Source organism: Lithobates pipiens, unplaced genomic scaffold (assembly GCF_037356315.1).
Source record: "Lithobates pipiens isolate NorthernLeopardFrog02 unplaced genomic scaffold, aLitPip1_a1.2 Scaffold_19, whole genome shotgun sequence".
NCBI classification, from domain to species: Eukaryota; Metazoa; Chordata; class Amphibia; order Anura; family Ranidae; genus Lithobates; species Lithobates pipiens.
The window spans coordinates 94,800,276-94,825,659 of record NW_027507764.1 but is presented as its reverse complement, the minus strand read 5'-3'; positions in this window follow the sequence as shown (position 1 = coordinate 94,825,659).

Genomic DNA, 25,384 nt, shown 5'->3' with positions numbered 1-25,384 from the left:
GAGTTTGGGTGGAGTTCAGGCAGGGGCGGACTGACCATTCGGGCTACTTTGGCACTGCCTGAGGGCCCTATGCCACTAAGAGGCCCCATCAGGGTTGCTGGCCTCAAAACCAGGGACAGTATGTAAAAATCTGTGTACCTTTTCAGTGAGTGTATGTGTATACTGTGTGTGTATATTGTGTGTCTGTGTGTGTATACTGTGTGGCCCCATAATCTATTGCATGGGGGCCCCATAATCTCTTATTGCCTGGGGGCCCCATAATCTTCTCCTATTGCCCGGGGGCCCCATGAGTTGTCAGACCGCTCCTGAGTTCAGGCATACTGCAAATGCCTGCATACATCTACCATTAAAATGATACACAAGCACCATGTGCATACATTTCTGTTACATTATCAGCATCAGTAGACCCAATCCAATGCCACAGCAATTAAGGCAACACTATGTGATGGTTTAGAGATGATATGGTAAGCCGCTCCCGCTTTAGAATAGCAGACATCTTTAGGTGCAGAGCGTCACAATAGCTTAAAATGTCAGGGTTCTTTATAAAAGAAATTGCAACAAGGGCTGTCATGGTTGCTCTGTAGCTCTGACCCTTCCTGACTCCTATCCTTTAATGTTGCCACCCATAACATTGCTGGAATAGGTGGTAGAAAGATGTAAGCTATATGGGGATGGTCAAACTCTTCTACTTTATAGAGCCCCCCTCCCCCATAATTGCAAGCTATTGGGGCACTGTACAGGCAAGATGAATGTGTGCACAAGCATCTGAATCTGATTAAGAATATGTTTGTTCCTGATCTCTGTCCCAAGTTGCCTGTTTAAAAAAATATACATTTTAATTGGAACATTTATAAGGGAATCTGTCATCCAGCCCTTACTTAGAAGCATAGACTCTGCAATTTTGCTGATTTGCGGTTAAATATTCCCTGCTGATTTGTACATTTCCATTGAATTCTAAAGACTTCCTTTTCTGAATTTTGCCAATGTACTGGATTTGGAAACACTGGTGCTAAGCCATTGCAGATTGTGGGATTATTCAGTCGAGAAAAATGTAACCAGCAGTAAGACTTGGCAGTGTCTGGTAAATGTAGGTTTTTATGTCTTCCTTGGCAACATGTACAAGAATCATGCAGCTATCTCTATTGGGAAGTATGTTGCACCTGCAATGGTTTTGTCTGTCTGCCAAACAACACTGCAGTGAACTATTTATAACATTTATCTAATTTAATGATTATAAAAAGAGTTTCAAAAAAGAAATGTATGATGTACCTAATCAGGAGCATAAAACACTCATTATTTTCACATAGTGTTAGTTCAGTTGGAAACATACATTATGGCTATCATATGTATAAGTCCACTTAAAACTAATACATCAGATTTGGAAAGATAGAATTATAATTAGTTATCTGCCACCTTTTCCAGATCTTCCTGTGTAGTCTTGTTTAGACTAGAGATTGGCAAAAAGCTAACATAGTACCATTATTCAAAAAAGAGCCAATATATATACCTGGAAACTATAGACCAGTAAGCTTAACATCAATATTATAAAAACTATTGGAAGAAATGATAAGGGACCATATCCAAGAATTTACAGATGAAAATAATATTAGTAAAAACCAGCATGGATTTATGAAAGATCGTTCTTGCCAGACCAACCTGTTGACATTCTGGGAGGAGGTGATCTGTAATCTGGATAAAGGTAGGCCTGAGGACATGGTGTATCTGGATTTTGCCTAAGCATTTGATACATTTGATACAATAACCCATAAACAATTCATTTACAAATTGAGGTCTGTTGGTATTTACAATAGTGTATGTACCTGGACAGAAAACTAGTTACAGGAGCATGCCCCGAGTGGTAATAACTATCTTATCTCCTAATGGTCTGGAGTTGTAAGTGGGTACCCCAAGGCTTGATCTCAAGACCAATTCTCTTTTCATAAATTATATTGAGGTTGGTGTAATTAGTTTAATCTCAGTGTTTGCTGATGATACAAACCTAAGCAGGGTAATAACTTCACAACACGATATAGAAACTTTACAAGCAAAAAATAGAGGTAGGTAACTACATGGCAAATTCGATTTACTACTAAAAATATAAAGTAATGCACTTGGGAAATAAAAATATGAATGCAAGGTACTTGTTAAGAGTAAAACCTCTGTGGGAATCTAGGAAAAGGGGGTTCCTAGCAGATCACAGGCTCAGCAATAGCATGCAATGCCAAACTGCAGCAAGCTAGGCTAGCAGACTATTTGTATGCATTAAAAAAGTATATTACTCAATATATAAAACTATAATGCTACCACTTTCAGTCACCTCTTGAGTATGCCGTCCATTTCCGGGCACCAGTACTCAGGAACGATGTGCTGGAACAGGGGAGAGTCCAGAGAAGGGGAACAAAGCTAATATGGGGGCTAGAGGATGGTTATGAGGAATGACTACAAACATTAAACTTATTTCCCTGGAGAACAGATGCTTAAGAGTTATACAAATGACAAAACGGTGATCCTAGCAGAGGGAAGAAATTATTCAGTGTTAGGTCTCTTAAGAAGACATGCATACATGCATTGTGTCATCACACAATGAAGTTGGACAAGAAGCAGTTGAAACTTAAACTGTGTAAGGGGTTCTTTACTGTTAGAGAGGTAAGGATGTGGAACTTCCTTCCACAGTTGCTGTTGTCATCAGGGAGTATCGATAATATAAAGAATCTTTCAAATGAGCATCTTAGCGAATACATTATACAAGGATCTGGTAAATGGTAATGACACACAAACACACACGCGTTGAAATGGATGGACTGGTGTCTTTATTTAGTCATAGAACACTTCCCACCTACATCCAGTATGGGCCAAGGTGTTGAAACTTTAAATGTGCCACAAAGAAATCATATACAACAATATAAAAAATAAATCAGGAACACATAAAATCATGTGTGGATCCAGACAAAGGACAAAAGTTACATGTATACTGTTATCTCCAACATGGCATCAAGGATCAATGTGTTTTGCAGAAGGATTGCTTCCCCAGGATCCACGCCTATCGCATATGTATAAGAAATATCAGCACATGAAAAAATTTTAACAGATAAAATCTTAACACCTGAGTCGACCCACAGATCTTTTATTCAACAAGAAAACAGCCTCCAAAAGCCCAAAATTCATGGAGACACATTTCTTGATGTTACAATTCACTGCTCAATACTAGTTAAATATCCATAACATAAGTACAGCTGGGGGCCCTAGTACAGTGGGGAAAAAAAGTATTTAGTCAGCCACCAATTGTGCAATTTCTCCCACTTAAAAAACATTAGAGAGGCCTGTAATTGTCATCAAAGGTATACCTCAACTATGAGAGACAAATGTGGAAACAAATCCAGACAATCACATTGTCTGATTTTTTTAAAGAATTTATTTGCAAATGATGGTGTAATATAAGTATTTGGTCACCTACAAACCAGCAAGATTTCTGGCTCTCACAGACCTGTATTTTCTTCTTTAAGAGGCTCTTCTGTCCTCCACTCATTACCTTTATTAATGGCACCTGTTTGAACTTGTTATCAGTATAAAAGACACCTGTCCACAACCTCAAACAGTCACACTCCAAACTCCACTATGGTGAGGACCAAAGAGCTGTCAAAGAACACCAGAAACAAAACTGTAGACCTGCACCAGGCTGGGAAGACTGAATCTGCAATAGGCAAGCAGCTTGGGGTGAAGAAATCAATTGTGGGAGCAATAATTAGAAAATGGAAGACATACAAGACCACTGATAATCTCCCTTGATCTGGGGCTCCACGCAAGATCTCACCCGTGGGGTCAAAATTATCACAAGAACGGTGAGCACAAATCCCAGAACCACACGGGGGGACCTAGTGAATGACCTGCAGAGAGCTGGGACCAACATAACAAAGGCTACCATCAGTAACACACTATGCCCCCAGGGATGCAGATCATCCAGTGCCAGACGTGCCCCCCTGCTTAAGCCAGTACATGTCCGGGCCCGTCTGAGGTTTGCTAGAGAGCATTTGAGTGATCCTGAAGAGGATTGGGAGAATGTCATATGGTCAGATGAAACCAAAGTAGAATTGTTTGGTAGAAACACAACTCATAGTGTTTGGAGGAGAGAGAATGCTGAGTTGCAACCAAAGAACACCATACCTATTGTGGAGCATGGTTGTGGTAACATCATGCTTTGGGGCTGTTTCTTTGCAAAGGGAACAGGACGACTGATCCGTGTACATGAAGAATGAATGAGGCCATGTATCGTGAGATTTTGAGTGCAAACCTCCTCCCATCAGCAAGGGCATTGAAGATGAAACGTGGCTGGGTCTTTCAGCATGACAATGATCCCAAACACACTCACCGGGCAACGAAGGAGTGGCTTCGTAAGAAGCATTTCAAGGTCCTGGAGTGCCCTAGCCAGTCTCCAGATCTCAACCCCATAGAAAACTTTGGAGGGAGTTGAAAGTTCGTGTTGCCCAGCGACAGTCTATAAAACCTCACTGTTCTAGAGGAGATCTGCATGGAGGAATGGGCCAACATACCAGCAACAGTGTGTGAAAACCTTGTGAATACTTACAGAAAATGTTTGACCTCTGTCATTGCCAACAAAGGATATATAGCAAAGTATTGAGATGAACTTTTGATATTGACAAAGTACTTATTTTTCACCCGCTCCAGAGGACGTCGTAGTGACGAAACGCATAGGGCGTGGCCACGTTGTGTGCACTCGTTTGAGACGAACGGCGGAGTTTTTCTATACGCATATGCTTTTAATGTAAAATGTGAGTAGATTTTAATATTAATAAACGAACGATTTGGTTAAGAACGTATTACACTATGGATATGTCTTTCCTTATATAATTAACGTTGGATACCATACGGACGGAATAACGAAGCTTCACCCAGTGCATCAGCAGCAGCCAGAGAGCGACACAGTGGCTTACATTGTGAAGGTCCATCCAGCCCCACAGGGGCATTAACTCTGGTGAGAGCATTTACACACTATAACACTGAGTGGCGCACCGGGGATGAAGTTCTCTAATTGAAAGCCCGCACTATTTGCACGAGTGAATCAAATACTCCCTATTGACTTTTTGTAACAATTACAACAATAATCTGAAGAGGCAGTATTATCAAGCCAAATATTAATTTTGGACTTATATTGGACACAGATGCGTCTGCATGCGATTATTGGTTGAAAATATTTCAGACCCCTGGTTGTTGTGATCCTTAGTTATTGTCTATTTGCACATTTTGCGTCTTCATGCGATTTTTTGGCTGAATCATTTCTGATCCTTGGTTGTTCTGACCTTTAGTTGCTTTTTTGCACATTTTTTGCACATGTTTGCACAATCTGTTTTAAACTAACATATTGTCGAATACTAACATTATTTCCACTATTTTTGCACATTTAAATGAATATTTACATGTTTTTAGTAGGTTGATACGTATAGGATTATTTAACACCCATTTTTGATTTTAATTATAATGGAACATGAATGTTGACTCCACATTAATCACACACAATCTTCTTTGGATAAAATTGCTTTAGGATATCTCTGCACGGTATCACCAACAGTTCTTTCTTTTTTCTTTTTATATATAAAAAATAAACACTAGGTTTTGATAAGTTAACTCATCACATCACTGATAGGGTTTAGCGCCATAACCTTTTTATTTCACACTATTTTTCACCATTATTCGCAAAAAAAATTCTTTCAAAAATCAGACAATGTGATTGTCTGGATTTCTTTCCACATTTTGTCTCTCATAGTTGAGGTATACCTATGATGACAATTACAGGCCTCTCTAATCTTTTTAAGTGGGAGAACTTGCACAATTGGTGGCTGACCAAATACTTTTTTGCCCCACTGTATATCCAGATTGCCAAGTTGTGCCCAGTTATATTCAGAATGGTGTGACCATCAGTCTGTATATATACAGGGGTAAGATGATGCCTGGAGTTATACCTTTTGAGATAATATAAGACACTTAAAGTTTGATGAATCAAAGTCTTTATGAGGTAAACATGTTAAAATATTGTTGCAATATGTAAATCCATTTGTTAGAAAAATGATTGAAAAGTGCTTTGCTCATTTTGTGTTTGCAATATAGATTTAGAGCATTATAGAGAATCAATAAGATGTCTTGAGACAATCAACTTCATTATTATTATTGAAAATGCCATTACACCATTCATTCTTCCTTATCTTAAAGAGTCAGTTACTTAATGCTATTTGACACATTAAAGGCAGTCTTTAACCCACCTCACCTGCACTTCATTAAAATAGACTTCTCCGTATTTCTTAACAAATTGAAGAAGGACATGTGGTGAGCTGCCAAAAGAGTGCGTTCATTTAACGTAAAAAGAGACAAGTGGCATTTCATTCAAAAATCTATCCAAAAACCATTCATCCTTCAAATTTTCATTACTTTACATTTAACACAGTAAAAAATTAGTATCAGAATTTTCTGCTGTTCAAGATTATGGCACAGGGAGATGTAATTTCAGTATTCTAAGTACTTGGTTTTACAGAAGCCTTATGAGGGGATGTTCCTAATATAAAATATAGGCACTGATAAGGGTCTTTCATATGAAAAGTTCTGACCATTCTTTGCCTTCAGTAAACATGGCACAGATCACATACCCTCCTCTTTCTCTACATACAGTACATCACACACAGATGAAGGCAGACAATTTTAAAAAGTTGCATATTAATATTTGCAAAATAAAAGTACAGCGCCTAAGAAGTAAAATATAAAACATTTAAAGTAAAAAAAAATAAGATGAATCAAAATTAAAGTACAAAACTGAAGTCCCAATGTAGTGTCCAATATTATGACAATTGCAAAACAATAGTACCAGTGCTTCAATGATCTCCCACCACCAAAAAGTGAATTGCAAACTCACCAAAGTGAGTAGCTGCAATCACAGCAGCATAAATGGCTAAAATAGTATGATGTTCAGACAGGAAACACTGCAGCATAGGGCCTCCAAAGACTTCTCCTTCAGGAAGCCTCTAACTATGAATGAACAAAGCTTACCACAAGCCAGAGAAAAATTCCGATAGTGTAGTATTCAATGTTAAAATGAACATGTAACAAGGAAAGGACAGCGAATCAATAAACATACATCCTACATACAAGCCACTGCCGACCCCCAAAGTGTGCACCGTCAGCACCAAAATCTCTGCCCCACTTATATATTAATATTTACATTGGAAGCCTTTTCTCTGTCTACTATTGATATATATTTTTTACTAGTAAACTCCAGACGTATTTTTCAGTATGCTGGGCACCATGACTCGTATTCAGATTTCTGGAGCACATATTTTTTTGGGACTTTCTTATAGTAGAACTAATGGCAAAACTTTTTTTTTCTTTTTATTTGGATAGAGTAAGGGAGAGTTATAATTCCTGTGAGTTATTTTTTTGTTTGCCAGCTGTGTCCCATTGGGGAGTTCTCCCTTCACTTCCTTTCCCATAGACAAAACAGGAAGTAAAAGGAATTCCCTCCAATGTGAGGGAATCCCAGGGTGTCACCAGAAATAGTGTCCTGATTGGAGGATTTCCCCCTCTATTTCTGTTCTGGTGTCAAACCAAAATTTGGGAATTTCTTTCTACTTTAACTTTCTATGATAATGGTAAACAGGGCAAATAGTGAGTGCAAGTCTCCCAAATGGGGGCACAGACAGCAATAAAAACCTGGCAAGAGAATCTCTGTACACACGAGTGGATTTTCTGTCAGAAAAATCTTGGATGGTTTTTCCGACGGAATTCCTCTCAAGCTTTGCTTGCATACACACGGTCACACAAAAGTTCTCTGAACTTTCGACCGTCAAGAATGTGGTGATGTAAAGTAGAGAACCTGTTCTCAATCTTTTGCTGGCTGAAATTCTGCCAACAAAAGTCCGATGGAGCATACACACGGTCAGAAATTTTTTACCAAAAGCTCACATCCGACTTTTGCTGGCAGAATTTCTGATTGTGTGTATGGGGCTTAAGAGGGAGGGTCAAGTGTTACAAAAGGTAATAGCAGTAGGGGATGAGCTGATGGAGAAAATATAAGTACAGTTGTTAGGTGGGGTCAGAATATGCATTTCTGAAGAGAAGGATTTTCAGGGATCGTCTAAAAGCAAACAAAGTAGAAGATAGTCAGACAGAATGGGGTAGGGAGTGCCATAGAATGGTAAACATACTTAAAAACTGATTAAGGGTCCTTTCACACGGGGCGGATCAGTTCTGATCCGCCCCGTGGATATCCGTTTGCTCAGCGGGGATCACTCCGCCGATCCCCGCTGAGCAGGGAGATGACAGCTCCGTCTCTGCACACTGCGCAGGGACGGACCTGTCACAGCGCCGCTCTCCCCTATGGGAGATCGGATGATGACGGACCGCAGTGCCCGTCGTCACCCGATCCGATCCGCAGACGGATGGAAAAATAGCTTTTTCCTCCGTCACACTTTTTCGGATCGGAGCGGGTCGGATGTCAGCGGACATGTCACCGCTGACATCCGACGCTCCATAGAGCTCTATGGAGCACCCGTTCAGGTCCGCCTGAAAAACTGACAGGCGGGCCTGAACGGATCGTCAGTGTGAAAGGGGCCTTAGGGTTTCATACAATCAGTTTAGCATTAATATATTAAAAATATTTTGCCAATATTTTGGTGCGAGGTAGGCTTCTCTGCTATTTGCTGTTCTTGCATTGAGCATGCTTTGTGATTTGATATAGAGATCCACTAGCAATAATGATGTGGACCAAAACAAAGACTCCCCTAAGCTCCCCTTTCATTTACATGCTAACTACATTCATATTGGGATTTAGTTATGACTCACAGTCTTACAGCTCAGTGTTTCAAGTGTTATTTAAATAAGCCTATATGGGAAGAAGAGTGAGGAACAATAGAGAAGCACATAATGAAGATCTATGAAAGCCAATTACCAAAGTCTTTGTAAAGTCTAGGATAATTTGTTGGACAGGAAATCCTTTTTACATGCATTTTCTAAGGTTTGTATGAGACAACTACAAATACTGATATCCTCTTTTGACAGATAATTAGAGATGTTATAAACGAATGAATCTGTTTTAAGATTTTCTGGGTGTGTATTAAATGGCAGTTTGGATGAATACTGATATCACCTCTTAAATCTCATGGCCATCCCAGCAATGTTCCTGGCTGGGGAAAGGGATTTTTATTATGTTGACAGATTCTCCATTTGTTACATTTGAAAATCCAGCAGGGAATGAGGGACACCATTGTTCAAAACCTATTTTGTAGGGAAGATGAAAATACTGGCAATGTTTTTAGCTATGTAACTTGATCAACTGATTTTTATTTATTTTTTACTGGATCAGGCAATGATATTATATATATTATATATAATAAATACAACTCCAGAGATAAAACAATAATTCTCCCGCTCTACTAGACTCTGGTCCGGCCACACCTAGAGTATGCTGTCCAATTCTGGGCACCAGTCCTCAGGAAGCATGTACTGGAAATGGAGCGAGTACAAAGAAGGGCAACAAAGCTAATAAAGGGTCTGGAGGATATTAGTTATGAGGAAAGGTTGCGAGCCCTGAACTTATTCTCTCTGGAGAAGAGACGCTGTAGAGGGGATATGATTTCAATTTTTAAATACCGTACTAGTGACCCCACAATGGGGATAAAACTTTTTTGCAGAAGGGAGTTTAACAAGACACAAGCTACTCATTAAAATTCGAAGAAAAGAGGTTTAACCTTAAACTACATAGAGGATTCTTTACTGTGGGAGCGGCAAGGATGTGGAATTCCCTTCTACAGTCGGTGGCCTCAGCAGGGGACATTGATAGTTTCAAAAAACCATTCAATAAGCACCTGAACGACCACAACATACATGGATATATAATGTAATACTGACATAAAATCACACACATAGGTTGGACTTGATGGACTTGTATCATTTTTCAACCTCACCTACTATATAACTATGTAACTATGTGAGGTAGCACGTGTTTGCTTTTTGACCAATCTCAGTAACAACAGTCAGATAGGTTTGAAAATCTTGAAAGAACACATGATCAATCAGATAATTTGCTGCTGGGTAGTATTAGGTTGCCTTTAGAACATACTTGAAAGGATAGTTTACCTTTACAAAAAAACCTGCCCATGCAGGAAGGGGATGTTTGTAGATTAAAACAAATTGTGCAGCTCTGAGTAAAATTGAATAATACCCTTGTTATAGGTGTAGGTCATTTACCTACCTTATGAACCCTGAGTGGAATACTCCCAGGATGTTACTAAGTACTCCCAGAATGTTGACGATGCACGTTGGCAGAATGGCACGGGCAGGCAAACTGGCGTACAGGTACGTCCATTTGTAATTGCCGTCCCTGCCATTGCGTGCGCACAGCCGGGACCCCGTGAGTCCGGTCGCGGGACCCGTGGACTCTATTGCCATGGGGATACCCACAATTGTCTCACGGGGAGGCTGAGCGGGGAGATGGCTACAGCTCAGTAGTACATAGTAGCAGCAAAGCAGCATATCAGAGGACTGGACTGCAGTGACCGAAATAGTCAGTGCAACATTTCTGAAAATTAGTATTCTTTCAGCAAAGTCTGATTTCCTTGGGCTATACAATGTACTCTTTAGTAGCAATGAATTTGGTAAAATCATCAAATCTTAATTTACTAAGTTTAACCTTCCATTCCAAAAGCCAGGATATTGTTTTGATGAACAATACTATGCTGACACCAAGGTGACATCCTTAATTAAAATGGGGAGCTTTATCACACAATGAAAAGATGTACATTTAATCTTGTGATAAGCAAGGGAACGCTGTCTGAATCTTTGAACTCCTGGACCCTGAAAAAGTTGGATTAATTGAATCTATGATGAATTGTGATGTAGGCTTTCTTTTTCTCAAATATTATACCATATGCAAATGGTTACACAGAAATGAGGTTATCAGGCTATGTGTGTTCTCCTCTGCCTCTTGGAAAAGAAAAATAGGCTTTATAAAATGAAAATTCTTAAATAAGAACATTGGCATTACAATATGTCAAGGTGGTATATACCACCAGGTAAAACACACAAATACCAAACAGGGAAATCACCACACTGCTGGTGAGGATGTAAGGTTGTGGGGACTAAGACTCATATATGAAGGGACAGTGATACCACATTTAGTGAACGCAGCAAATAGTTTGATACCATGACTTTGGCAAGAAATAGAAAGTCCTACAGTAGGAGATTGGCTCAAAAGAGTGGACTACACATATAACATGGAATACCTACAATTTAGTGGGGAAGACGAAATTGAACAATGTATTAATATGTGGAAAAGTTGGACAGAGTTTAAGAAAACAAGGAGATATGCAGAAGTGGTGGGAATATAGGAGAGGGGGAGGAGAAGGTATGAAATTAAAAAATCAAAGAGGGAGGTCTGAGATGGGGAGAGGAGGGGAATGAGTAATTGTAACAGGGGAAAAAAACAATATATGTGAATTGTGACATTTTCTTTTTAATGTTTTGTACTTTAATATTGATGAGCTTCGAGTTCGAGTCGAACGTAAGTTCGACTTGAACATCGGGTGTTCGCCCGTTCGCTGAACAGCGAATTTTATGGGGCGTTCGCGGCAAATTTGAGTGCCCCATAATAATGATTGGCCAAAGCATACACCTGACCTGCATGCTTTGGCTAATCACGGCATGCTCCTCAGCGAGAGCCATAATTGTCCACACCCCACACTATATAAGGCTGCTTACACAGTGCCCGTATAGTGTGTTATAGTAAATGGAGATAGAGAGCTCAAGCTAGATTAGGCAGGCAGGTTAGTTAATGGCAGTGTATTTGATACATATATACAGTCAGACTAGTATATATAAATATATACTCTGCATTCAGCGTAGACTATATATACAGTGTAAACTCTATATTCAGTCAGTATAGGCAGTATATTTGATATATATATATATATATATATATATATATATATGTAGCGGGGTCTCTTTAAGGACTATAAAACTACTGTTCCCAGAACCCCGCTGGTTCCCAGGATGTTTTGAGTTATGCCCCAGAGACTTATGGGGGGAGGGCATATAAGGAGGGGGAGAGGCCTAGTTCTTTCTCTTTGGACACCCCCCCTCTCCTAGCAAGAGGAGATCTGTGCTGAACTGCTGAGGCACAAGGCCTGAAGCCTGGGCCTTGTGCTCTTTTCCAAAGAGCTCTCTGCCAGCCTAGTTGCACCTGAGAGACATTTTCTCATTCCTTGCTGCAGTACACCAGAAGGATTGAAGACTCGGAGGTCGGTGGATTCCTGTTCCTAGACGAAAAGGCAGAGAAACCGGACTTGGACTTGTCCGGGTGGTGAGAGCTGTTTAAAGACAGATGCTTTATCTTTATTATTCGTTTGGATTACGAAGTTGTTCTTCAAGTGCACCACCGAAAGATTGCTAGCGAATATTGTTTTACTGGACTTCCATCTAGATCAGTCAGGCCTGACTGCATAGGTAGACAGTGCTGGGTGTTTACCCATGTGGGGAAGTAGCTGAAAAAGGGCAGCGCTAGTGTTGCATAGCAATACTTTATTATGCTGATTACTCTGTTTATCTTTATTACTGGTTACTGCAGGGACCTGATTATGTGTTGCAATCCAAATGTTTGATTCATGTTATTCCTTTTATAAAAACAATAAGTAAAGTCAGTTATATACTTTCAAAGATTGTCTATGAGCTTGAGTTACCCACGCACGCACACACACATATTTAGAGTATAAGTGATTTAATGTGTATTGCTAGATACTAACTGTGCCAGAGTGGGTAGAGCAGATTGCCGGGGGGGTTGGCGGAGCTGTGCTCAGGACCCAAACCAAACTTGCGGCCCTCTTAAGTGAGGGTATCGCTATATATATATATATATAGATATATATATATATATACAGTCTGCTAGTATATACACAGTGCATTCGGCAGTGTACAGTTTTTAATACAGCACAGGGGCTATACACAGTATATAATACAGTGTGTACCATTTCAAATACACTTCAGGTTGTGTACATAGTATATAATACAGTGTAATAATTTGGTGTGGAGTTCACCTTAATATCCATAGCAGACCCAAAGGGCCTGGTATGGACTGGGGGGGGGGGGGGCTACGCTGTTTTTTTTTAATTATTTTTTATGTATATTGCCAAGATCTGGCAATGCATTACAGACGTGAGCAATTTTAAATGACATTATTTCCTTTAGAAATGTAATTTTGTTGCAGTACTTTTCTAAACATAGGAAAAATGCACGAATATTTCATTTTTATTGTTTCACTTTAAGCATTCTTAAAATCAATGCTCCTGAAAAAACATAAAAAAAAGTTTTTTTTTGCATTGATACATGTCCCCTGAGGCAGTATCCTGGTCTCCAAACACTTTTTATGGCAATAACTTGCATATAAGCCTTTAAAATTAGCACTTTTGGTTTTTCACATATACTTTAACAGTGTTTGCATGTTCGCACAAATTTTTTGCCTGTTCACATGTTCTAGTGCAAACGGAACCGGGGGGGGGGGGGGGGGGGTGTTTGGCTTATTCTAATAAAATATTCTATTTTATTAGAAATAATAAAAAACAAACAATAAAAAAATAAAAAAATAATCCATAATATGTAGAGATCAATATGCATACTCAAGAAGCACAGTCAAGAGTAACCTCAATTAGGGTAAAAAAAAACATTAAAAACTGAAGCCTTGCATGAATTGTAACCTTTAACCTTTAAATAAGCTGAAGATGGGTAATGGGAGAAATATCTCACGTTTCATATATATATTTACCAGCATATATTTTTGTATAAAACTACTTTCTATATGGCTGTTCCATAAAATTGCCTTTCCCTTTCCAATAAATTTAGAGACAGCCAAAATTTACAATCTAGGCTTTCTTTGTTATGCTTGAGGATGTTGTGTCTAAGAATATTTACAGGTTGGCTCCATCTCTTCAGGGCTGCTTTGTGTTATCAGATAACTTGGTGTACAACAGGAAAATTCATTGCTACTGCTTAAAGGTTGCTTTTAATGAAAATGCCATAAAAAGTACCAACACATGTATCCAATATGAAAAAAAAAAACAATATCAGAAACAACCTATAAAGGCATATATTTGAACCCAAGAACAAAAATGTAATACATTGCAGCTTTCCAGTTATAGTGGCTTTCTTAGGCCAACCAAACATGGATTCAAATTTGGAGCTGTAGTTTACATTAAGCCTTAGGATGACAACACTAACTTCGTGTAACCACTTGAGCTCCAGAAGATTTTACCCCCTTCATGACCAGGCCATATTTTGCTATTTGGCACTGCTCTACTTTAACCGCTTGCCACCCACTCACCGTCAAATGACGGAACCCCAGAACGGCTGCTCTTGCGTGCCCGCAGGGGTTTACAATGGACACTGTGTGACCCCAATCTCTGTAAAGAGCCACAGCCATGGCTCTTTAACCATGTGATTGGCTGTGTCCAATCACAGCCGGTCACATGTAAATACGATAGTGCCGTGAATCGGCTATCCTCGCCTCACACTGACAGAGTGTGTGTCAAGGAGTGCCGATCAGCGGCATCTCCTCATAGAGAAGACCTGGGCAGGTAATCAGGACACTGATCATCAGGAAAACCCCAGCAGTGCCACCAATCAGTGTCGATAGGTGCAACCAATCAGTGCCCATAAGTGATGCCAGTCAGTGCCTCCCATCAGTGCCCATTAGTGCCTGCTCATCAGTGCTGACCATCAATGACCATCAGTACCTCCCATCAGTGCTGCCCACCAGTGCCTATCGGCCTCACCCGTCAGTGCCGCCTATCAGTGCCCACCAGTGTTGCCCATGAGAGCCCATCACTGCTGCCCATCAGAGCACACCACTGCCGCCTATCAGTGCCCACCAGTGCCACCTATCAGTGCTCATTAGTGCAGCATATTAGTGCCTCCTCATCAGTGCCGCCTCATCAGTGCAGTCTATCAGTGCCCATCAGTTCAGGCTCATCAGCACACATCAGTGAAGGAGAAAAATTACTTATTTACAAAATTTACTGACAGTCTTTTTTTCTTCTCTTTTTTTAGTAAAAGATAAAAATCCCAGCAGTGATTAAATACCGCCAAAAGAAAGCTCTATTTGTGTGAAGAAAAAAAATGATTTGGGTACAGTGTTGGATGACCACACAATTGTCATTCAAAGTACCACAGCACTGAAAGCTAGAAAATGGCCTGGGCAGGAAGGGGTTGAAAGTGCCCAGTATTGAGCTGGGTAACAGGCAATTGCGCGGTCATGCAATGCTGTACCTAAACAAAACTTGTACCATTTTTTTTACACAAATAGAGCTCGCTTTTGGTTGACTTTGATCACCACTGGCTTTTTTTATTGTTTACGTTATAAATGAAAAAAGACCGTAAATGTAAAAAAAAAATATATATATATATATATTTTTTTTACATTGAAAATATCCAATAGAAAAAAAAAATTAAAAATGGATTTCTTCATAAATTTAGGCCAAAATGTATTCTGCTACATGTCTTTGGTAAAAAAAATGCTAACCTGGACAATCGGTAGCTCCAGGAACCAAACTTCCAGTTCCGACACAATGTAAACAAAGCCAGAAGATCAAAGGATTTTTCATTGATCTTTTGCTTTTAAAGGTAAAGGTAAAGGCAGGATTTATAGAATAAAGATGATTTGCCATGATGTATTATTATCGCAAGGGATGTTTACACTTCTTGCAATAACAGTAAAAATTTTTTTTTTTAAAGAGACAGTGTAAAAAACAAAAAACAATCTTTTTTTTAAAGCGCCCCCCATCCCCCCATGCTCGCAGTGGTGAACGCATACGTAGGTCACGCCAACATATGTAAATGGTGTGTTCGCACCACACATGTGAGGTATCCCTGTGAACATCAGAGCTAGAGAAATAACTCTCGTTCTAGACCTCTTCTGTAACTCTAAACTGGTAACCTGCAAACATTTTTAAAGCATCACCTATGGAGATTTTAAAGTTTGGCTCCATTCCACTGACGCAATTTTAAAGCATGACATGTTAGGTATCCATTTACTCGGCGTAACATTATCTTTCATGTGTTACAAAAAAATTGTGGTGTTTATTTATTGCGTTTTGTTTTGTTTTTGTTTGTTTTTTGTTTTGTTTTTTAATTCTTTAAAGTGCCTTTCTTCTAAAAACATTTTGTTTCTGCACAAAAACTATGTGACATAAAAAACTGCAACGAACCCCGCTTGATTCTCTAGGGCTTCTGCAAAACAAAAACAAAAAATACAGATCTTTACTTGTAAATAAGAGTGTCAAAAGGAGTGTCAAAAAAAGCCTGGTCAGCAAGTGGCCACTGAGCCAGAAGAACAACTATGAAGCCAAGTCAGAACTCCTTAGGAATGAGTTTTTTGTTATAGTCAAAATGAATACCCTCCTCTCAGTGCTGGGACTAAGTCATCCAGTGCCCAGGGCAAAAATGCTACACCTTCCAGCCTTGAAAAAGAAGGAAGGCATCCCTATCCCTACAGTAAACAATTGTGCCAAGGGCAGCCGCCCCTCCTGCCCAGCCATTGTTCGAGACCTACCTTCTCCCACATACATTTGCAGAATGATTAGCAGGATCCCATAGTAATATAACTTAGAGCTGAGGGAATCATTGGGTGAGATATGATGTCAGAGGTCTATTTAGGAATCACTGTACTCAAATAGACTACAGGTTGTCTAAACTTCTGGGTGGCTTCTGTTCCCCAAGGGGATCCCATCTTCTTGGCTTTTAGGGGTAGGGGTACAAGAATACCCATTCTTTGGCATAAACGTTCCAATAAAGAAATAGTATACTGTATGTCCATCATAGCGTAGGGATGTCATGTAGGTGCTTTATCTCTATCTATTGATGCCCTACAGGTATAATGTGCACAATCCCCTGACTGTCCACTGTCATCTTGTGTGGAGCCTGGTGGCATAATGATATCATAAGGTAAAAAGACCCTCCGGTGTTGGTACACCAAGTCATCCACTATATTGCAATGAAGTGTAAAGTCTCCTACTACATGATTAGCGTAATAAAGGAAATCCAAGTGGCACAAAAGTATACGTAGCAACTTCTTACAATACATAATAAATTGAATGAAAATCTGAACTTTATTAATTTCTCAGAATTTGCTGTAACAAATCTGGACATCAAAGTGGATGTGTCTGATACACACTTGTTTTATTATCTATTAAGTATTAAAAATATCTCAGTATGCAATATATTTTATAGCTAACCATGACAGGTTTCAGCTATATTGACAACTTGTCATACACTATTACATCAGCAGTTTGCTGGGATGGTGATTTAATTGGAAAGGCTGCTAGATTATCTAATGGGCCAATGATTTTTTGTAAGGTTTCATAAAACAGCAGGTCGCCTCTGTCAGAAGAAAAATTTGAGAAGGCCGTCTATTGATTATCCATCTCTGTAGGGGCTTCACACTGTGATCTAATTTCATTCTTAGATACATCCTTTCTAGAAAAAAAAAAAAAAAGGGTGAAATATTGCGAATGAAGTTCATGGTGTACAGGTTTAAAGCTGTTTGTCAGATGTGTTCTAAGAATTATTTCACTTTTATAGAGTTAGAAATTACTATTGTTCTTGGGAATTTTATAATTCACTTATGAGCACAATTCATCTTTATGCTTTCATTTTTTCGCCAGCCTGTCCTAAATATGCTTCTTTCTTCAGTGTAATCAATGTACCAGGTATATATTTACTGTGTAAACATTGAATGTACATAGTTACATAGTTACATAGTAGGTGAGGTTGAAAAAAGACAACAAGTCCATCAAGTCCAACCTATGTGTGTGATTATATGTCAGTATTACATTGTATATCCCTGTATGTTGTGGTCATTCAGGTGCTTATCTAATAGTTTTTTTGAACTATTGATGGCCCCTGCTGAGACCACCACCTGTGGAAGGGAATTCCACATCCTTGCCGGTCTTACAGTAAAGAACCCTCTATGCAGTTTAAGGTTAAACCTCTTTTCTTCTAATTTTAATGAGTGGCTACGTGCCTTATTAAACTCCCTTCCATGGAAAAGTTTTATCCCTATTGTGGGGTCACCAGTATGGAATTTGTAAATTGAAATCATATCCCCTCTTAAGCATCTCTTCTCCAGAGAGAATAAGTGCTTGTAACCTTTTTCATAACTAATATCCTCCAGTCCCTTTTTTAGCTTTGTTGCCCTTCTCTATACTTGCTACATTTCCAGTACATCCTTCCTGAGGACTGGTGCCCAGAACTGGACAGCATACTCCAGGTAAGGCTGGATCAGAATCTTGTAGAGTGGGAGAATTATAAGCATGCCAATATTCTATTTGCTTTGTTAGCAGCAGCTTGGCATTGCATGCCATTGCTGAGCCTATCATCTACTAGGACTCCCAGGTCCTTTTCCTTGATTCCCCCAGAGGTTCTCCCCCCAGTGAGTATATTGCATTCATATGTTTGCCACCCAAATGCATTATTTTACATTTTTCCACATTAAACCTCATTTGCCATGCAGTTGCCCAACCCATTCATTTGTTCAGATCTTCTTGCAAGGTTTCCACATCCTGCGGAGAAGTTATTGCCCTGCTTAGCTTAGTATCGTCTGCAAATACAGAGTTTGAACTGTTTACCCCATCCTCCAGATCGTTTATTAACAAATTAAGTAGGATTGGCTTTTGCAAAATCCAGATACACCACATCTATGGGCCTTCCCTTATCTAGATGGCAGCTCACCTCCTCATAGAAGGTTAGTAGATTTGTTTGGCAAGAACGATTCTTCATGAATCCATGCTGATTACTTCTAATGATACAGTTTTCATTACTAAAATCTTGTATATATTTTCTTATCTTCCCCTCCAAGAGCTTGCATACTATTGATGTTAGGCTAAGTGGTCTGTAATTCCCAGGGATGTATTTTGGCCCTTTTTTAAATATTAGTTCTAGACTCTCAGTAGACTCTCAGTAAAAATTAGGAGCAATGGTCTGGCAATTACTTGACTGAGTTCCCTAAGGACACTTGGGTGCAAGCCATCTGGTCCCAGTGACTTATTAATATTAAGTTTTCCAAGTCTATTTCTAATTCTTGTCCTCTGTTAACCATGAGGGTGCTTCCTGAGATGTGTCACGAGGATAAACACTCCAGTTTTGGTTACTGAACCCCCCGATTCCCTCGCGAAGACTGAGTCGAAGAATCAATTCAATACCTTTGCCACCTCTCCATCCTTAGTAACCAGATTCCATTAATCAATCTTTATGGGGCCAATAAGGCCTGTTCTTCCTCTTTTACTGTTTCTTGGGATTTTTTTGCTCTCTTCTGCTATGTGTCTTTCATGTTCTATTTTAACCGCCCTAATTGCACCCTTACATTTCTTTTGTTCACTCTTTTAAATGTATTTCTCATTGGGGTGCACTGGCTAATACCCTTATTTAATATGCTCTTAAAGCAAATCCATCTCTCCTCTGTGTTCTTTGTTCCTAGGATTTTATCCCAATTTATATCTTCTAGCAAGGGTCATAGTTTAGGGAAGTTGGGCCAGTCAGCACTGTTCAGACAGAAAGTCAGGAGTCATGCAGCCGCATAGAACAGTCAGAGGAGAATAAAAACTCCTCCTGCAAGCTTTAACCAGTACTCAGCCAGACACTGGTAAAAGTCACAAGACTGCTATATACTGCTGATGAGATGAGTTTATATTTATTAAAACGATTGCATTTCCATGTTCTGTGGGAGACCAGGTATAGTGAATGCAGGGTTCTGGGTTTATTAACACCTAAAATGAGTTATACAGGCAGAAGTTTTGTATCTTAATGCATTCTATGCATTAAGATAAACATCCTTCATTGTGTAGCAGCCCCCCCCCCCCCCAACACCCCCTAATACTTATCTGAGCCCCAGTGATGTCCATGAGTCTCTCCAGGACTCTCCCTCCTTATTGGCTGAGACACAGCAGAGGTGCCATTGGCCCCCGTGGCTATCAATAAAAGTCAGTTAGCCAATCAGGAGTGAGAGGGTGTGGAGCCGAAATGCAGCTCTGAGTGTGAATAGACACACAGAGCTGCAGCTCGACTAGGGTGCCCCCATAGCAAGCTGCTTGCTGTGGGGGCACTGGACAGGAGGGAGGGGCCAGGAGCAGTGAAGAGGGAGCCAAGAAGTGGAGGATCTGGGCTGCTCCATGCAAAACCATTTCACAGAGCAGGTAAGTATAACATGTTTGTTATATATATATATTTTTTAAACAAGACTTTACAATCACTTTAAGCTGGCCACACACTAGCAGTTTTTTTTAAGGAACTTTTGTATGAATATCCACACAAAAAATTATATCAAAATTATTTTTTTGATTGATTTGTCTAAAACTGGAGAATGCAAAATCTGGTGCAGATGTGCATGGTAGCCAATCAGCTTCTAACTTCAGCTTGCTCAATTAGGCTCCGGTCACATCTAGGCTTTGCTTTTTTACAGGCGTTTTTGGGCGCTTGTTTGGGCATTTTTGCAGAGTTTTTGCAGCGTTTTTGTACAGCCATTTTGAAATTCAAAAGGTCACCAATGCAAAAGAATGAAAAAGCCTCTAATCTGCCAAAAAATAAGTTCATGTACTTTTTTGAGCTAAGGGCATTTGCTTCAGGCAATAGAAACGCTCAGGGACCATTGAAATGAATAAGATTTGTAATGTTGGGCCTTAATCTTTGACAATAAAACCTGGAAGCTGATTGGTTACTATGTTCATGTGCATCAGATTATGCACTCTCCAGATTTAGTAAATCAACCCCCTTTGTATATTCAATGACTGGACAAATGTTTGAATGTAGTTCCAATTTTCATTTGCATTCAACATTCGATTTTGTAATTAATATAACTTCCTGAGCCCACACCACATTCACTATTAGAAATTTGTTTGTTTGAAAGAAAAGTTCCATCCTGCTCCTTTGAATTTTCTCATCACTGTGGTCAAAAAAATGAACATCAAATTGACACCACTAACAACTAGAAAATCAAACGTATGTTCTTAAAGTGAAAAATATCAAGCAAAATTTGAATAATGTATAGCCAGCTTTACCTGTTCCTGCCATCTTGCTGAGAGGGTGTGTTCAAGAAAAGAAGAAGGGGCACAGGGACAGTGTCTCTTTAATGCTGCCAGGGGGCTACGCTGTACTGCACTGTGCATAAAAGCATTTATGCTATTCCAATTTTTTTTTGGCAGATTTCCTTTAGATCTAATAAGAATGTTTGCGCACACTTGGAATACTTTCTAATGGTGCCACACGCTTCCTTTTTTCTTTATTTCAAAGAGAGTGTTTCTAGTCACCTAGTGTCTGGAATGTAATGTTCTAAAGAAAAGACGCTTTTTGAAAACAATGGAAAGTTTTTAAACCTCTTTGCTAAATTTTTCATGCAGAAAAAGGGTTCATACTAAGGTTTTGTACAAATTATTGAAGTTTTGTAAAGTTCTCTGTCTGTCGAGGAACTACAAGTGACAGGGTTCCATGTCAGCTGTTACTTCTTTGCCATCGGAAAGGTTGCAGAATATGCAGTAAATCTCCTTGCTATTTTGATAAAGGCAATATCACTTTTGTTTACAAAGTTCTTATTCTGTCAGTTGGTTCAGTGGATGTCAATCCAATTAAACAGTTTTGTCACAAAAGTATAGTGATTGTACAAAGCAATTAAAGTGTGACTTCAAAACAATTTACATAAAAGCAAAAAGCATTTCATTACGCAGATAGATTCATGGATAATTCTCTTGAAAGTACTTTTTGTTTCATCTATTACTTTGTTTTTGTGCTTCCTTTTCCTATGCGTGCTGTGAATTAGGTGGACAAGACCAGAAATAAAAATGGGATAAAAAGTTTCTGTGATGTTTTTTCTTTAAAGACAATGTGTAATTTTTAAAATGTAAATTATTTCTTAATTGCATGTGTTCAGGACAAAAATATGTTGAATTGTCATATGCAATCAAAAGGTGGAGCTCTTGGCTACTTTTGGCTGTTTTCCAGGCACCACTTGTAAAAAGCCTGTATATAGAACTCAATAGCTCAAGCTAAAATTAATATATACAGTATAAGTGCTGATTCACATCAGGTGTGCTCTGGAAGGATATTGTGCTGAAGTACGGATCTAGGTGCATAGCACTTTTCTTTTCATTACAACTTTATTGATATGTTATTAAAGTAGTTGTAAGCCTTTATATATATCCAGTGAAGTGACTGGCCTCAGGTGATACACATAGATGAAATAAATCCTCCTACATAAGTTGTACCTGTTTATCTGTGGTATTCTTTTCTATACCTCCTTTCAAAGTCCAGAATTTACAAAGCGTGTCTGAGAGTTAAGAAAAAAGGGGGCAGAGAGCTGAAGTCACACTCTGCAGAACTCAGTGAGGAGAGCTCTAACAGCTGATTGGAGGGAAGGGGCACACCCCCTTCACACAGCACACAGAAAAAAAGCTGAGGCTGTCAATCTGCTGAAGGTCCCTCCCCTGTCACCATTTTTCTCTTGGTGTCAGGAAAACTTGTCAGAAGTGATTCATACTGATAGCAGAGGAATAAAGCAGCAGACATACCGTATATACTCGAGTATAGGCCGACCCGAATATAAGCCGAGGCCCCCAATTTACCCCAAAAAAACTGGGAAACTTATTGACTCGTGTATAAGCCGAGGGTGAGACATGCCTGTCCATCCCTGTGTGTCCGTCCATCCCTGTGTGTCCGTCCATCCCTGTGTGTGTGTCCGTCCATCCCTGTGTGTGTGTCCATCCATCCCTGTGTGTGTGTCCATCCATCCCTGTGTGTGTGTCCGTCCATCCCTGTGTGTGTGTCCATCCATCCCTGTGTGTGTGTCCATCCATCCCTGTGTGTGTGCCCATCCATCCCTGTGTGTGTGTCCATCCATCCCTGTGTGTGTGTCCATCCATGCCTGTGTGTGTGTCCATCCATGCCTGTGTGTGTGTCCATCCATGCCTGTGTGTGTGTCCATCCATGCCTGTGTGTGTGTCCATCCATGCCTGTGTGTGTGTCCATCCATGCCTGTGTGTGTGTCCATCCATGCCTGTGTGTGTGTCCGTGCAGCCGTGTGTGTCCGTGCAGCCTTGTGTGTCCAGCCTACCTGTGTCCCGAGCCTCCGTCCCGTCCCGAGCCTCCGTCCCGTCCCGTCCCGAGCCGAGCCTCCGTTCCGTCCCGTCCCGAGCCTCCGTCCTTCTGCCATGCCAGGATCGCCGCTCTTCGTCGGCGCCTCGGCGGCCATTCCACTGTTCAAAAAGCCGCGCCTCCGTCTGTGATAGGCGGAACACTCAATTTCCCAGCAGTCTGTGTTCCGCCTATCACGGACATCCTCTCATCCTCGTCCGTAGTATGAGGATGAGCGGATGTCCGTGATAGGCGGACCACTGACTGCTGGGAAATTGAGTGTTCCGCCTATCACAGACGGAGGCGCGGCTTTTGAATAGTAGAATGGCCGCCGTCTGTCTGCTCGACACGCTGATCGAGCAGGCAGACGGCGATGACTCGAGTATAAGCCGAGGGGGGCACTTTCAGCCTCAAAAAAGAGGCTGAAAATCTTGGCTTATACTCGAGTATATACGGTAAATGAAGTGTAGTGTTCTTAATTGAGACATGTACATACACTATAGAGGGATATGCTTTGTTCATATTCCATGTCTGAGGTTTACAACCACTTTAAGCTCTATTCACATAGAAGTGTTGAGATGCACCAGTTTTAGCCGCAGCTCACAATGTAGTGGTCTGAACTAACCCCATATGAAACAAAGCAGTTTCATTGTCCAGCGAATCCCATCACAAATGGTTTGAATGGGCCCTAAGTGAATGTGGCAAAGTAGCAACGCTTCCCCCTCTCTACTCCTCCTTCCATACAAGCATTCAGCAAGAGACTTTTTGGTTGCATTATAAAGAAATAAAGAATGTTCACTTAGTTTATTAAAAAAGGGGAAGCTATGTATGGAGAGCCAATAATTTTTTTCTTGCACATGGTTGGATGATTAAATGAGGCTGCACCTTATACCTTGAACTAAGTAAACATTCACTTTCCAGATTGAGTATTTGCTACCCTTTAAGTAAGTCATCAGCAACATGTTTCAAAGGAAACAACGTTTGATGTTTTCTGGGAATCATCTATATAAGGCATATCTATGTTAAACTAGGTATGAAAAAGGTCTCTCTTAGCCGCACAGCTGAACGATCCCTCTGATCTATTTGTTAGAGGCCCCCTCAGCTTGGACTCCGACTAGGCCATGCCCCCAACGCATTTTGCTCTGCCCCTCAGGGGGTTGGTCACCAGAACCACCAAGCCACCACAACCAAGAATTGTTAAGCTGAAAAATAACGAATGTTTGCTTTTGGGTTTAAAGCGCTTGAAAATCACGACAGTAATAATAAAAAAAAATAAATAAAAATCTTTCCCCTTTACCGCAATTGCATAATGTGAAAGAAAATAAATACAAAAAAAGATTGCGATGTCTGTAATGCGCTGTCAATAAATCAATAAATTCTGGCATAAATATTCCTATGTGATAATTAAATCAACAAAGTGCAATGTAACCGGAATAAAATTGACTACAAATGTCTAATATTAACACTATAACACAATAATTAAGGAAAAACTCAGCAGAAAAACTGATAGTGTGTATGGGGCTTTAGACATAGGAGGTGCATGTGGAGCTGAAACAAGGGTTATCCCAACCTCCCCAAGGGATTCTGGGTTCCATGGGCCCCCCACCCAAAGTGATACCCGTCACAAGTAACATTTAGGGGAACTTCATGATCGTTAGTTGTTTTTAGTGACAAAAGTTTTATTTTAAGGACTAGCATACTGAATATTTGCTCTTGCAAGATTTTATAACACTAGTTTGTGTTTCCACCCCTCCATAAAGTCTATAATAAATTATTAATGCAAATGAACTCTCCAATTTTTTGTTTATTCTTCACTTTGGAGCTCACACTGAAAAAGGGTGATGAAACATAAATGATCCAAGGTTTGGTGTTACCAGAATATCACCTCCATCCTTAATTCAATACATATATACAAGGGGATCACCCTGGGACTTTGAATGAGGTGAATATGGTTAGTCAAGAAACATGCCATGGAAGTAAAATAATGTAGAGTTATTACAGTTGTCTGCGGAAACACAACAGCAATAACTACAGGCCGATAAAATATGCTTATAATGTGAACATGAAACAATCCACATACATGGTAAAACAAAATATACAAACATCAAAGAAATTTGCAAGCATGAGGAGTAGTACCTGACGGCATTTCGCGAGACCATGTTCGCTCTTCAGGGGTAAATGCTTTGCTAAATCTGTAATACAAGTAGTAAATCAAATGAATGAGTGTATG